The following is a 13,458-nucleotide window of genomic DNA, read 5'->3' as shown; positions in this document are numbered from 1 at the left end:
AGAGCTAGCTGGAAATTCTATACTTTGTCTGTAGAAAAAGCTTCCATGCAAGGAACAAAATAAGTCTTAAAATATTGAGCCAGAAGTAAGGCCAGACCATATTTCTCCTCCTGTAATAAATCAGCACTATATGTATATATTAAATTCAATCCCTCGATGTGTCCAGTTTCAGTAATAAAAACTTAGTGAGCAGGGCAAAAGTTATTGGGTAGAGATCAATATTCTTCCTTGTTGTCCTTGATTGGCAATAATGTGATGCTTTCTCCTTGACTGTAAGAGGTGCTTTTGTGATTTGGGAGCATAAAGAAATTCTGCACTTGACAGATTTATACAGTAGGAATACGCTAATGTCCTTTGACCCGCTTAAGAATAAATATGACCTACCAAATTGTCATTTTTATGGGTATTTACAACTGAGGCACTTTGTAAACCTTAGAACTAATATTTCCCAAAGGAAATCTGTGCTCTCCAATCTTGATAAATTATTGAAAAATACAAGCCACTACCAGCCCTACAAATTTTCTCTTCTCTTTCTCCTATATTTGGTTCCATAAAAGTTGTCAAAGCAGACTGGACCACTGATCTATTTCACCAGGTATGCTGCTGCAGCCATGGTTAGTGATTCAGAGGAATTCTATAAAATTTTTGGCTATTTGGTAAAGGTACTGCAAAAAAAAAAAAAAAAATCCTAAAACTTGAAGGTTTTCAGTGCATGACTAAAATATTAGTTATAGAATTCTTTAAACTCTCAAATTACTGTCAGAAGAATATTACAAACTATAATTTCCACAGCCCAAATGCCACCAGCTGCATTTGCTCTCATAAATGCTTCAGCTGATAAATAACACAAGGAGTAGAATAAACCAGCCCAATTCACCCAGATGCCAGTGCTCACAGCCTTGTGGGTGTAGTGCAGATATTCCTTAAATTAAATTGTTGCTAACCAGCATCCCTAGCTCCTTAACTCTGCTGGCCAAGTGACCACAAGCCTTCACTTTATTGCTGTATCTCAGCTCCCACTTCACCTCACCTCCCCACCCACTTGCCACACAATTTTTTCCGCCAGATTTATATTGTCCCTGCCCTTAAAGGTTTCAGAAAAGGCAAACTAATTTCCTACAGAGATAGGAACTAGTGAGCTGAGGACCTCTGCCCTTCAGAATCCTCCTCTGAAGAGAAAGATGACAGTCCATGACTCTCTCAATAGCTTGGTCTTAAGGAAAGAGCAGTTTTTGACACAAAACTTGTGTCATGCACACCAGAGTTATGAAAGCTATTTCCTTTTATCCTATTTGCCATCTGGAAACTGGCAAAGAGACAGCACTGCTCAGGACAATATCTAAGACATGAGGCTTACAGAAGCTTCTCGTTCCACCTCTTGGTTATATCCCTGCACAACAGTACAGAAGCTCTCAAAGACTTTCAACACACCAGATTTTGAGTAAAGCATCATGACGTGGCACTCAGCTCTACTTTTACTCCATTTCTAAGGGCAGCTGCTTTTCTGTTTTTCTTTGCGCATCTGTGGACAACAAAATCTTTTCTCTCTCACAAGAATGTCTTCATTAAGTCAGTTTCTGCCTTCAGCTTATTCTTGTGCATACTATAATCTGTGTATATGCACAAGAAAGGCTTGAGAAGCAGACTGAAAAAACAGGAAGCTGGAATAAACAATGAGGCAGGAACTGTGGGAAACTTAAGCATCTTTTCTTGCCCTTATTGTGCTGCCTTTCTTTTCATTTTTGTTACTGCTGAATTTAGGATTCCTCCTACATTTGTATGAAACATGATTTCAATATTCTTTGTTTTGTGACCTCTTTCTGAAGCAACATGACATAGCACATCTAATACAGTGACCAGGCACAAAGTCAAACAACTCTGAGTTCAACTACTATCCTGAACACTGGGTTTCATATCAGATTTGCCAACTTTACATAACATTTTTTTATGCTTAATGTTGTACAGTGAGTAATAGAAAGGTCTTAAATATCCACCAATTCAGCAGCTCCTACTCTCTACACTGAATATTCCATCTCCCTTTGCACAGGTGGTAGGATAGAGGGGGAAATTGCATTTTAATGTACAAACCACCCAGTAATCCATGCACCAAACAGCATCTCTGTCCCATTCATGAATGTCCCTCATTCATTCATCACTCATTTTTAAAGGAATGACATCCTTTTAAAAAATAAATTATGAAACAATAACATTTGCTGGCTGACACTGAATTTACTTCATAAAACAAGGAAAGTTTGAAGAATTTTCAAATTCTCCAAAGAAAGAAAGAGAGGAGTTAAACATAGATAGAGAGTAGTAGTTTCAGCCCAAATCAACAAAATCCCTTTTTAGCACCTTGAAAAATACCTATTTAATGATCAAATTTTTTAATCAAGATAATTGCCCTTACACATCTTTTCCTATCCTTAAGTGTTTAACAAGAAACATCTTAGGCTCTCCTTAGCTCTACTACTTCTAAAGCTTCTAACTGTAAGCAAAGAATCGGATTATGTTGTGAATTGCAACCCTTTTCCCTCATGTTAAAGCTTTCCTGTTTGCATTGCAGAAAGACTTTTTCCTACCTTTAATTTTCTGTGCTTTTAAAGATTAGAATAAGAAAGCATCTACTACTCTCAACATTTCACTAGAGATCACCTGGCCTTTTAGTTTGGCTGCACCAGGGGAGGTTTAGGTTGGATATTAGGAAAAACATCTTCAGTGCAGAGGTGGTCAATTCTACTACACACCATGGCATTTCAGCCCACCCAAACAATATCTCAGCCCAGTTCTCCACCCTGTCTGAAAAATATATCCATTGAGTCACAGAGATAAGCTCTGAAAATGCACAAGAAAAAAGCCACATTCAATTCTATTCCTAAACTAACTTCCTCAGCACAGCAAACACTGCCTGGATGTCAGGCAAAATAAGTGAAGGTTTAACTTAAGTCACCTTTAAAGGCTGCTGCTAAGAAGACACTAAATAAAATCTTGTAAGTTTACATATTTTCAGCACCAAAATAGAAAGAAAGATGGGTTTTTACTTAAATCCACCCGAATACTTGTTTTATGGATGGAATGAGAGTTTATGATTTAAACCTCTATTATTAGCACTGCATTTTATTTATCTGTAATTTCATGAAAGACTCCATTTTGTTATTTATCTTTCCTGGTCCAAAGGTGCTACTGAATCTTCATATAAAATAATTTTCCTATACAAATGGACACTTACATTCTCTGCTGGTTCATAGGTTAACAGCAGGCTCCACCTCCGACATCTGTATGGGCAATTACTATTATATTTTCACAACCTATTGTTATTTTTCTTTCTGCTCAGCACAGAACAGACACAAGTAAGAACAGTAACTATGCAAGAGCAAAACCTGAGAGAAAGAAGAGATCCAACAAGAAATGGAGGCCACTATCTGACATTTTAAAAGGGCAAATCGAAAGCAATCAACACCCAACAAAACGCTCAGTGTAAGATGAGGTGATAGCTTACGATATACTTAGGGTGGTGTAATGAGGCTAACAAGTGCTGTGTGTTTTAATGTAAATTAACACAAGATAATCTCTTCACATATTTAAGTGATGCACTTCAAGTTAATTAATACATATTTAATAGAAGTCTTCTTGAACAGCTGTTATTTACTTCTGGAGTTTCTACACATTAGCACTGGCTGCTTTGTTCTACTCTGAAGTTGTTCATGCTCCAAAGTACTTTAACAACTTGGGATGTATAAAAATTGAACAGTCTTCCCAAAAAGAGTCAGCCTTTCTGACAACTTAATATTTTCACGTTAAATATTCAAACACTTGCTGAACAAAAGGTCAAATTCTACTTACAGCATCTGTGTGAAACAGGCAAGCAGATGCTTAATGCTGCTAGACAAATACTTTTGGCACAAAGAATGATACAGAGCTGGTGATCAGTCACATTTTCAGGCTTGAAAATCAGCTCTCCTTTACTTCTGTTCCCTAAATTCTGCACTTACCTTTCATATGTAACAACACAGGCCCAAATTATGACCTGTTCCTTCCACAAGTGCTGGTGTTCCTTACACAGTGCTGTGCTACATGAAATCCTGGCAGTGAAAGTGCTGTCTACAGTATTCACTGCATTTTTATGAGTATTACGCCAACTCATTGAGGCTTCTGTCTTAAACAATACTGCCTTTAGACCTTGCATACACCACTGAGGAAGTTCTCACCCCCTCCTTCTATTCAGATGAGAACCCATTTGAATTTAGGCACTTCTGAGTTTTTAGGATGTGAGTAAGTAGGAACCAATTCAGGAAACACACTGGCAAACACAAAATTCTTATACTCACAGTGGTAAATGTGACTTTTGACGACAGACACCAGTTTCTTTGACAACAACTATCACCACTGAACAATCCTTATCAGTGCATCTGTTGTAGTTTTCAGCTGACTGAAGATTTTTATTCTTGTGGCACTAGAGCACCAGTGCTCATTACTTGCATGTCAGCCTTTCAAACTCACAGGTTTACTGAAAATAACTTCCAAAGCTGGTAACAATTGTATTAGTGCATAGCTATTGGGACAGCCTTCACTACATCTTCTGTGCAATGCTGTATGGAAACATACTCAAAACAATCCTAAATGCACAAAGATCAAACACATATACTGATTTAAGCAGACTGATATTACTAGTATCTAAGTGAATTTATTTCACTTTAATATGGTGTTTTTCACAATACAGAGGATATAAAATAACATTTATTACTCAGGCTAAATACTGTAAGACTAGATCAGATCATTGCTTTACCTGGCAAAGATGGTGTGGCTGTGTGGAATACAAATTCAAAAAGTATCTTCATGATCCTTAAATAATTTTGCACTGCCTCTACCAGCAGCCTGGAGAGCTGCAGATGCAAGGACTGAGGAAGATGACCTCAGTTCTCCCTTCCCCACTCCCAGAGTGTGGCTGGTACAAGCTGGGTGAGGTTCCAGCTCAAATCAGTCTCCTGAGCCCTGTAAGGCCACAGGGATGGGGTTGGGATAGAACTGTTGGTTCTGAGGGAAGCACCACCATAAGGATTGAAAGTGCCTGTGTAAATGTGCACTTTGACAAAGCAGTGCCAGCCACGACAAACAGGCACCTGAAAGGATTTCTGTGCATTGGAGCTGTGTCAGCGCATGTAGGAGAAAAAGGAAGAAAAGCCATGGCTGCCACAGGACCTAATGAACATCTTTTCCAGCAGGGCAACACACCAGAGAGATTTAATTCCTTTTGATGGGAGTCATGTAGGAAACAGACCCGTGCAGAAAAAAGAAACTCAAGAAGACAATATTATACTGTGACGTTCTGGAATCAGCCATACTGTGATGTTCTGGAATCACCATTGTGTTAACAAAACTAAGTATCTTGAAAAATCTTTTTCTCTTTGGAAGGAGGATGTATCTTGTTCAGAGAAGCATGGGTGCTCTGCCAGCTGCCACAAAACCCATGTTTGTATAATTTCTTTGATATCCACAATTTAACCTTCATTGGCATCAGCACAAACCTGATGTATACACATGAAGGAAAAAGAGATCACAAAGGACAAACTGAGCTCCCAGTACCAAGGAATGAAAACAAACACCCACATTTTGTGCAGCCATGACATAACAGGCATTCCTTGGGTTCTTTTAAGATTCCTTAGAGTTAAAGGATCAAATTCAAAGGGCATCTCTTACAACATACACGGTGAAACTAATATTTTTCCTTTACGTTTTACAAGAAAAATAAAAATCTCTCTTTACCTGTGGCTTTGGTAGAAAGGTTCCTATTGTAATTATACCTTGTGTATTCCAAGAAAGTTTTTTGCATCACTATTACTAGTCTAGAGAGGTACAAAGCTGCAGGTGCTTGCTGAAAAATAATAAAACCTTTATTAAAATTTCCAGGTTTTGCAAAAGCATTTTGACTACATTCCAAATCTACTTAAAATGTAATTAAATATTTACATTCATTCTCTAATAAGTATTGTAAGTAAATCAATACCCCAATTATCTTAAATTTTTGTGTGGTATTACAAAAATGTAGCAATTGTATAAATGCATAATTCTAATGAAAATATAATGATCTTGAACTTTAAAAGAGCCCTTCATTTGGAGAGATGAAAGTGCTGTACATTCTTTCATTCATTATGTCTTATGGCCCCTGTGTGATGTAGGTGCTATTATCATCATTTTACAGATGGGGAAACTGAAAGGCTAATTAACTTGTCCAATTTACAACACTTTCAGCTGTAAACTTAGGGCATCCTATTGTACTTAAAGGCCAAACAGAACTCTGCTCACCTGTGATGAACATTTTCTAAAAATTCTTAAACTCCGTAAGCATTTAACTTACAGGAGAGAATATCTCACACAAGACTTCGGAGTTGGCTTTGCATTGATGGCAGCTTTGAGCACCACAGAAATGTGCTGCCTAGGAGCAAATATCAGAGCACCAGGTTATTGTGAAGTATGTCATCAAGCTTCCCAGCCAATTATGGAGATGATGTGCATTTTTATTTGGTATTATTTGCCATTTGGCCACGCATTTGTGCTTTAATTCCGTAGGACGTACCACACTGCAAACAAACATTTCTACAAACAAACACAAACAAACAGTGTTTGCTGACAAACTCATTCCCTCAGTTTACTTTTGTGTTCCATGAATTTCTTGACTCGGTCAGGATCAACAGCATTTGCCCAATATCCTTCTTTCTTGAAATACAAACCAATTATTAGAGCATCTGCATCCAAGTAATTCCTCACATTCTCCAGAGTCACTCCAGACCCAACCAGCACAGCAATCTTCACAGCATGCTTTACCTCTGAGGAGAAAACCAAAATCAGGGTTAATTCCTGTCTTTGAAAACCTCTCCATAAAGACTCTATAATTTGCCAAGTTTTTAAACAGGAAAAAAAAAATGTATTGAGAAATTTGTGATTGTGGTATTTCTACTGCAGACTAAAACAGGTTCTCTAGAAAAAACACCTTTAGCTCTAAAGAGACAAAAAAAATCTTACTATTTACATTCTGTTGTCTGGAATGCTTCTTGTATTTCCTTGTATGAAAGAGAGCAGGGATTATACAGGTACCTGACAGTTCAGCTAGTTTTTCCAGAAAGCAAAAGCCAGAAATAGACGTGGTCTTTTATCAGTATGAGGAATGACAATGGAATAAAAAAGCCTCTTTATTTTTCCTATATACAGTATTACTTACTCATCTGAGCTTTTTTTACCTGGTTTCAAGAGGAGAAACAGACAAACACAAGGCTCAAAATACAGTATTAGCTTTGGGAGGAGGAAAAAAAAAACCAAACCCCAGTTCAAAGCATCCTTCTCATCATTTTATGTCAAACTGACCATCCAAAGAATGACTCATAGGACTGGATGCTTCATCCCTTAGAGGAATTTTGTGAGCCATTATTTCTGACCTTTAAAAACATATAAATTGGCTTAATTAGTGATAAGCTGATGGTAAGGTAGTTATAGCTTGAGGTAACTAGGGAAAGCACACATGAAACAAATAAAAGTCTGCTTCAAAACACTGTTTAAATGAAATTTCATCAGAAGCCTAACTTATTAATTATGCTTCAGGGAAGACTAATTATTTATCACCTTCCTACTTCACTGAAGAAAGGGGATCAATTAAAATGTTCTTGAATCTCTTTTTAGGTGACATGCTCTACCATTTTTCCATATAGGAACAATAACTCCCTCTTAAAAAGATTTTAACACAAGAATAAAATCATTGTTTTGAATTTCATGGATTTCAACCATTCAACAGAGCCCTTCCTGAAAATGTACAACAAATAAGATGGCTCATGCATATATGATTAAAACTTATTTCATTGCATATTTGATATTCTTAGTCATTCTGCTTACAGCAGAAAATAATTAATTTCTAGTTACTTATAGCATTATCATGAATATCCTGTTCTAAAAACCAGGATATTTATTTTAAATTTTAATTTTTATTTATATTAAATTTTATTTATATAATATCTATATGCTCTTAGAATATTTTATCTGCTTTACCTCAATACCAGCACCTGACCAGAGGTGCATCTGACCAGAGATTTGTGACAGTACTTGACTGAATCCCCAAAGGAACCAGGCTCCAAGTCAATATTTGTTCTTACAAGTGTGTACAGCACGTTAGCAGGGAGTTGTTTCATAATTATTTCACATCAGCAGGAAAAACAAAGAGACAGATAATTAAACAGAGCAAGTTCATATGGGTCTGAGACAACAGCTCAGCCCTGCTGGGCAAAGGGAAAAACTCAGTGAAACCTGAGACTGATCTCAAACTCCAGCACAACCTAAAGCCTTCCAAAGTGGGAAGGTATCAAGTGCTGCTGTGATCCACACATGGCACACAGACTGCACACACATCTCCTGGGCTGGAGATCTATTCAGAATGACAATGTGAAGAATGGCAAAGGGAGTGCTCAGTGTGCACTGTGTTACCTCACTAAGGATGCTACAGATGCTACTTTTAAGTCCTTTCCAAGCACATCAGGGCCTAAAGTTGATTAGTAGAAGGTGATTTGTCTATTGGCTGTGCTAATACAAATTCTAACCTGTAAAAGAAATAAAATAACAGCAGTGAGATATGCTTTTGTGTGCCAATGTTCAGTCACTGTCATAATATCTCTAAACACAGAGCTCTGCTTCAAATCTCTCAGTTTTCCTGGCATTCTGACTTTTTTTTTTTTTTTTCCCCAGTGAGAAAAAGGAGAATTTTGTGATGCTACAGTAACAAGATGCTGAAGTTTACACGGATTTATCTGTTCCTGCAGACTGTAACTAGAGGGCACTGTGCTCTTTCTTGTGGCAGCACAGCTGCACACAGGTCTTTAATAAAACCCAATGAAATCGTGCTTGGTTGCAAAGCACAATAAAAGCATTTGAACTACGTTATGCACAAGTTTAATGAAATAAAGACCAAGCACTCCTAGCTTGAAAACAGTGGCAAAGAGTGGTGTAAAAATAAGCACCACTGTGCCAATAACTTGCTCGACTACTCTTCCTTAACAGCTTTCTCATTGCAGTGATCACTGTACCATACACAACACTGTTTATGGTAATGCTCCCCTCTTAACACATTTTAGATTTTTAATTCAAAGGACTTTTTCTCTGTCATTAAATTTAGAGCTTAAACAGGAGATGTGAGTGATCAGCACTTTTTCTATCTCAGAGGGTATCACACAGGCAGCAGCCTCTATTTTGGCCATCAAAAGATGAGAGGGGGTGAGCCTCAGTCTTGAGGCCCCTTTTATGAACAGTAATTAAGGAGGTGACAGTCACAGCCAGCTGTTGGATTTCATTATGTACCTGTTTTCCACAGGTTACTCAGCTGAGACACTTTGTTTTGTTCATAGAGATAACTGAGCAGTCATTATGCACAGCTTTGGTCACTCAAAATACAAACTGAATGCAAAGCAGGTATTTCAGCAGTTACAGCCAAAGAAAAAACCTGATGGGTTCAGACATCCAACCAAAGAACATTCCACAAGGCAGCAAACTGGAACTGCTATAACCTCTTAGATGAAAAGATGGTTTATTAATGAATTCAAAATGCTCAGCTATAATTCTTGCTCCTTAACAACATGAAGCCTGATTTTACAGAACTCGTACTCCATTGATCTCTGGTGCCCTGAGTGCCCAGGCAGCCCTGGAGCAGAGCCTGGCAGCCTCCAGAAGGCAGCAACACAACCTGCAAACAAAACCTGACTGAACGCAGATCTCTGCTTTGACAGGGAAACACTTCCCACAGCCCATCACAAATCAATCAATTCTACACAAAGACAAAACCACTTCTATATTACTGCACAACAAAGCTGAAAAAGAGACATGACAAAAATCTCATCTGTCTCTCAGCTTTGCTTTCAAGAGCTGCTTTGCAGTGTGATGAAAGGTGCCCAATTGTTTCACCGTAATACGGCACTGCCAGGGCTGCATAAATTCCTGAAATGCAAAATCTCACTCACATCAACACCAACTTTGTAGACTGCAGATTTGATCCCTTTTAAGAATCTCCTGACATAGATATGCCTAATTTGTCATTTTTTTGTACTCTGGAATTTTTAAGTTCTTCTCTTACCTGTTTTAAGACATCTTTCTCATGAGAGGGCCTGCTAACATCCAAAATGCTGTGATCTAAGTACAAAAAACCCATGATCTGCACACTCCTGCTTTTATAACACAAATCCAAACACAGAATTAATGTGTACTTCATTACAGCTGCCAACTCTGATTCATTTTGTTCTTTGGACCCAGAAAGAGAAAGAGACAGGGACTGACAAGTTTGTTCACATGAAAGAAAAGCAGAAGCTATGATTCTGTCTGGCTGGGGTCCTGTGACAAAAATGCCTCTAGGCCTACAGGTCAGGTTTTGCTCTCTGATGCAGTAAATCAATGGAGGTTGCATGTGAATACGTGAAAGCAGAATTTAACCTAGGATTTTGCCCAAAGACGTATCAAATATTTTTTAAAAGTTATTTGATCTGCATTAGTAACAGTGGAGACATTAAGTACAAACAGGGATGGACATCTAGACTAACCAAATTTTGCAATCTCTAAAACAGGCATAGCTTCCAGTATCACCTGTTCCATTTCTCATTTCTAATTTGTTGTACCAAAAGACCCAGCTAATTCAAGAGGCTCAGCGTTCACACCAAGCCATCATTTTCTTTTTAGCATTGGTGACTGAGGCATAGCAATTTTTTAATCTGTTTCTTTTTAGCAAAAAGTTTAATATTTTTAAAATGTATATGAAATAACCATTTTGACAAGTTCAACATTCATTTTAAATGCTCTTAAGCATGTGTGATATACATAAAGCCCTGAAAACATTGAATGATTTTATGTTGTTTCAAAAGATATAAAAATACGACACAAAAAATACAAATACAACCTGTTGAGGTCCAGGTTATCTCTAACAGGTAAAATGTGTTTTTCATGCTGATCCTCTAATTTAAGTTGAATACAATACAGTGCACTGGAATTTCAAAACACGCCAAGTTACAGTGTGTTGGGCAAAGTAAAACCTAAAAAAATATATATTCTATTTTATGTAGTGAGACATTCAAATTCAAGCCATTGATCTAAATTAAAAGTAGTGATGAAAACTAAATGTCCCCATGATAGAACTTTAATTCTAGCATGGGAGCAATACTGTTTCATGAACACAGCCCAAACTCATGTTAATATAAAAATATCAAGAATCATAGCACTTCTGCAAAGGTCAGAACTCATAGGTCAAATGAGTCTCTCTTGACAGAAGTCCACACTATTAAAAAATTTTGATGCTAATATCTTCCTGTCTACCAATGAATTTGTGTTCTTACTGAAAATCTTCCAAGCAGTACTTTCCCTGGTATTAACATTTGGAATGTTGCCTTATCAAAATGCCCCTTTTCTTGCAGGAATTCAATTTCCATTGTGAAAGATAAAAACATTTAGCTCTTCAATGGAAACATTTATAATTAGCTAGATAGTTTAATATGGCTAGTTTAGTATAGCTAGTTTTCTAGGGTTATAAAGCAGCTTTTTCTTATATTAGGGTGCTTTACAAATGAAATAGTATGTTCTTTCAGCCTCAATCAGTGTTACAAAAGCTTGGAATAATTGTGATTTTCGCCCTGCCAAGCTGTTGTATAGAAACACACCACAGCCCATCTAAGTAACACCTCAAATAGCATCACTGTGATCAAATCAAACCCCACAGCCAGAGTTCCTTGTCTCCCAGCACTGCCCCCTCCCTGGTGGCAAGGCTGGGTGCCCTGGCTTACCTGGCAGCTGCCGGGGGTTGGCCAGCTGGCTGGTGGCCGTGCTGGTCAGCACCACTCCAGGCTGGGTGGCCGTGCTGGTCAGCACCACTCCAGGCTGGGTGGTTGGTGGCCGTGCTGGTCAGCACCACGCCAGGCTGGGTGGCCGTGCTGGTCAGCACCACACCAGGCTGGGTGGTTGGTGGCCGTGCTGGTCAGCACCACTCCAGGCTGGGTGGTTGGTGGCCATGCTGGTCAGCACCACACCAGGCTGGGTGGCCGTGCCGGTCAGCACCACACCAGGCTGGGTGGTTGGTGGCCGTGCTGGTCAGCACCACTCCAGGCTGGGTGGTTGGTGGCCGTGCCGGTCAGCACCATGCCACGCTGGGTGGTTGGTGGCCGTGCCGGTCAGCACCACGCCAGGCTGGGTGGTTGGTGGCCATGCTGGTCAGCACCATGCCGCCGGCCAGGAACAGTTGGCAGCACTGCAGGGACACAGCTGTTACATGGGTGGGACACACAGCCTGCTTCCCCACCCTCCTGCCAGCAGAACCCCCCGGGGCTGCTTTGCCAGTGTCCAGCTTCACACTGGCAGGTGACACTGCCGCCCAGAGGAGTTAAAAGCCAACTTTTTCCTTCATTGATCAGTGATTGCTGCGGGTCTCCTGGCTCTAGAGAGCGAGTGCTAAGTGTGCACCACCAAGTGTCAATTGAGACAGATGCTTACGTGTCAAGCACCTGTATTTCAGAAGTGTTGAGCACACAGAGCTCTCTGACTTCAAGTGGGAGTTGCGGATGTGTCCTCATTCATACATCAGAACCTGTTACCTAGGGCAAAATCAACAACCTCCACAAGTCCAATAACAGAAAGTATAGTTAATACCTATGATATAACCACAGGAATCATCTTACACAAACATCAATTACACCTGCATCCCAGCTGTTCAACAGCAGGCTTTGATGTATGGGTGACACACTTTGTCTGAAACATACCGCAATAGCAGCTATTAATTTATGTGGTCCCAAACTTGGAAAGAATTCCAGCCGTTGCTGGTAGAACATCCGACACTGTTGGATTTTCTGTATTTAAATAGAAAACAACAGCTATGGCAAATATGTTGCACTGCTGAGTGCTGATGGCACAAGAACAGTCTCTTCTCATTTAAAGAACAGGATCATAGCAGCTCTCAGTGGCAGCTGCACTTTTCTACATCAAAAAGCTCAACCAAGAAGTCCCTTCTGAGCTTATGTTTCTGCCTGAAACAAGAACTTCTTTGCCTTTCTTAAAGGCCAACTCTTTGAAAAATGGGAAGTATAATCCAAATATCAGTTGTCAAGACTAAGAATAAAAATGACATGACACAATTTTATTTACAGAAAATCTAATGCAGTGTATTTGCATTTATATATATGTAAAAAAATCATCAGAAAGAAACTTCTCTGAAAGGACCTGAAAAGCTCAATCTGACCATCATATTGCATTGTTTCCTTTCCATTTTGAAATTTATTACCTGCTTATTATATATTTAAGATCTTCCAAACTTGATTATTCTCACGATAGCTCACATACTACACACAAACACTTTAATTAGGTTATTTAGCATGTATAATACATAGCACTTGAGCAATTCTTCTGGGAAAAAAAAAAAAACAAAACAAAACTAAATCCAAAGAGTGACATCTAAATAGCTGA

Source organism: Lonchura striata, chromosome 11 (genome assembly GCF_050655825.1).
Source record: "Lonchura striata isolate lonStrDom1 chromosome 11, ASM5065582v1, whole genome shotgun sequence".
NCBI lineage: Eukaryota > Metazoa > Chordata > Aves > Passeriformes > Estrildidae > Lonchura > Lonchura striata.
The sequence above is the reverse complement of the archived record's forward strand: the minus strand, read 5'-3'. Positions refer to the sequence as shown.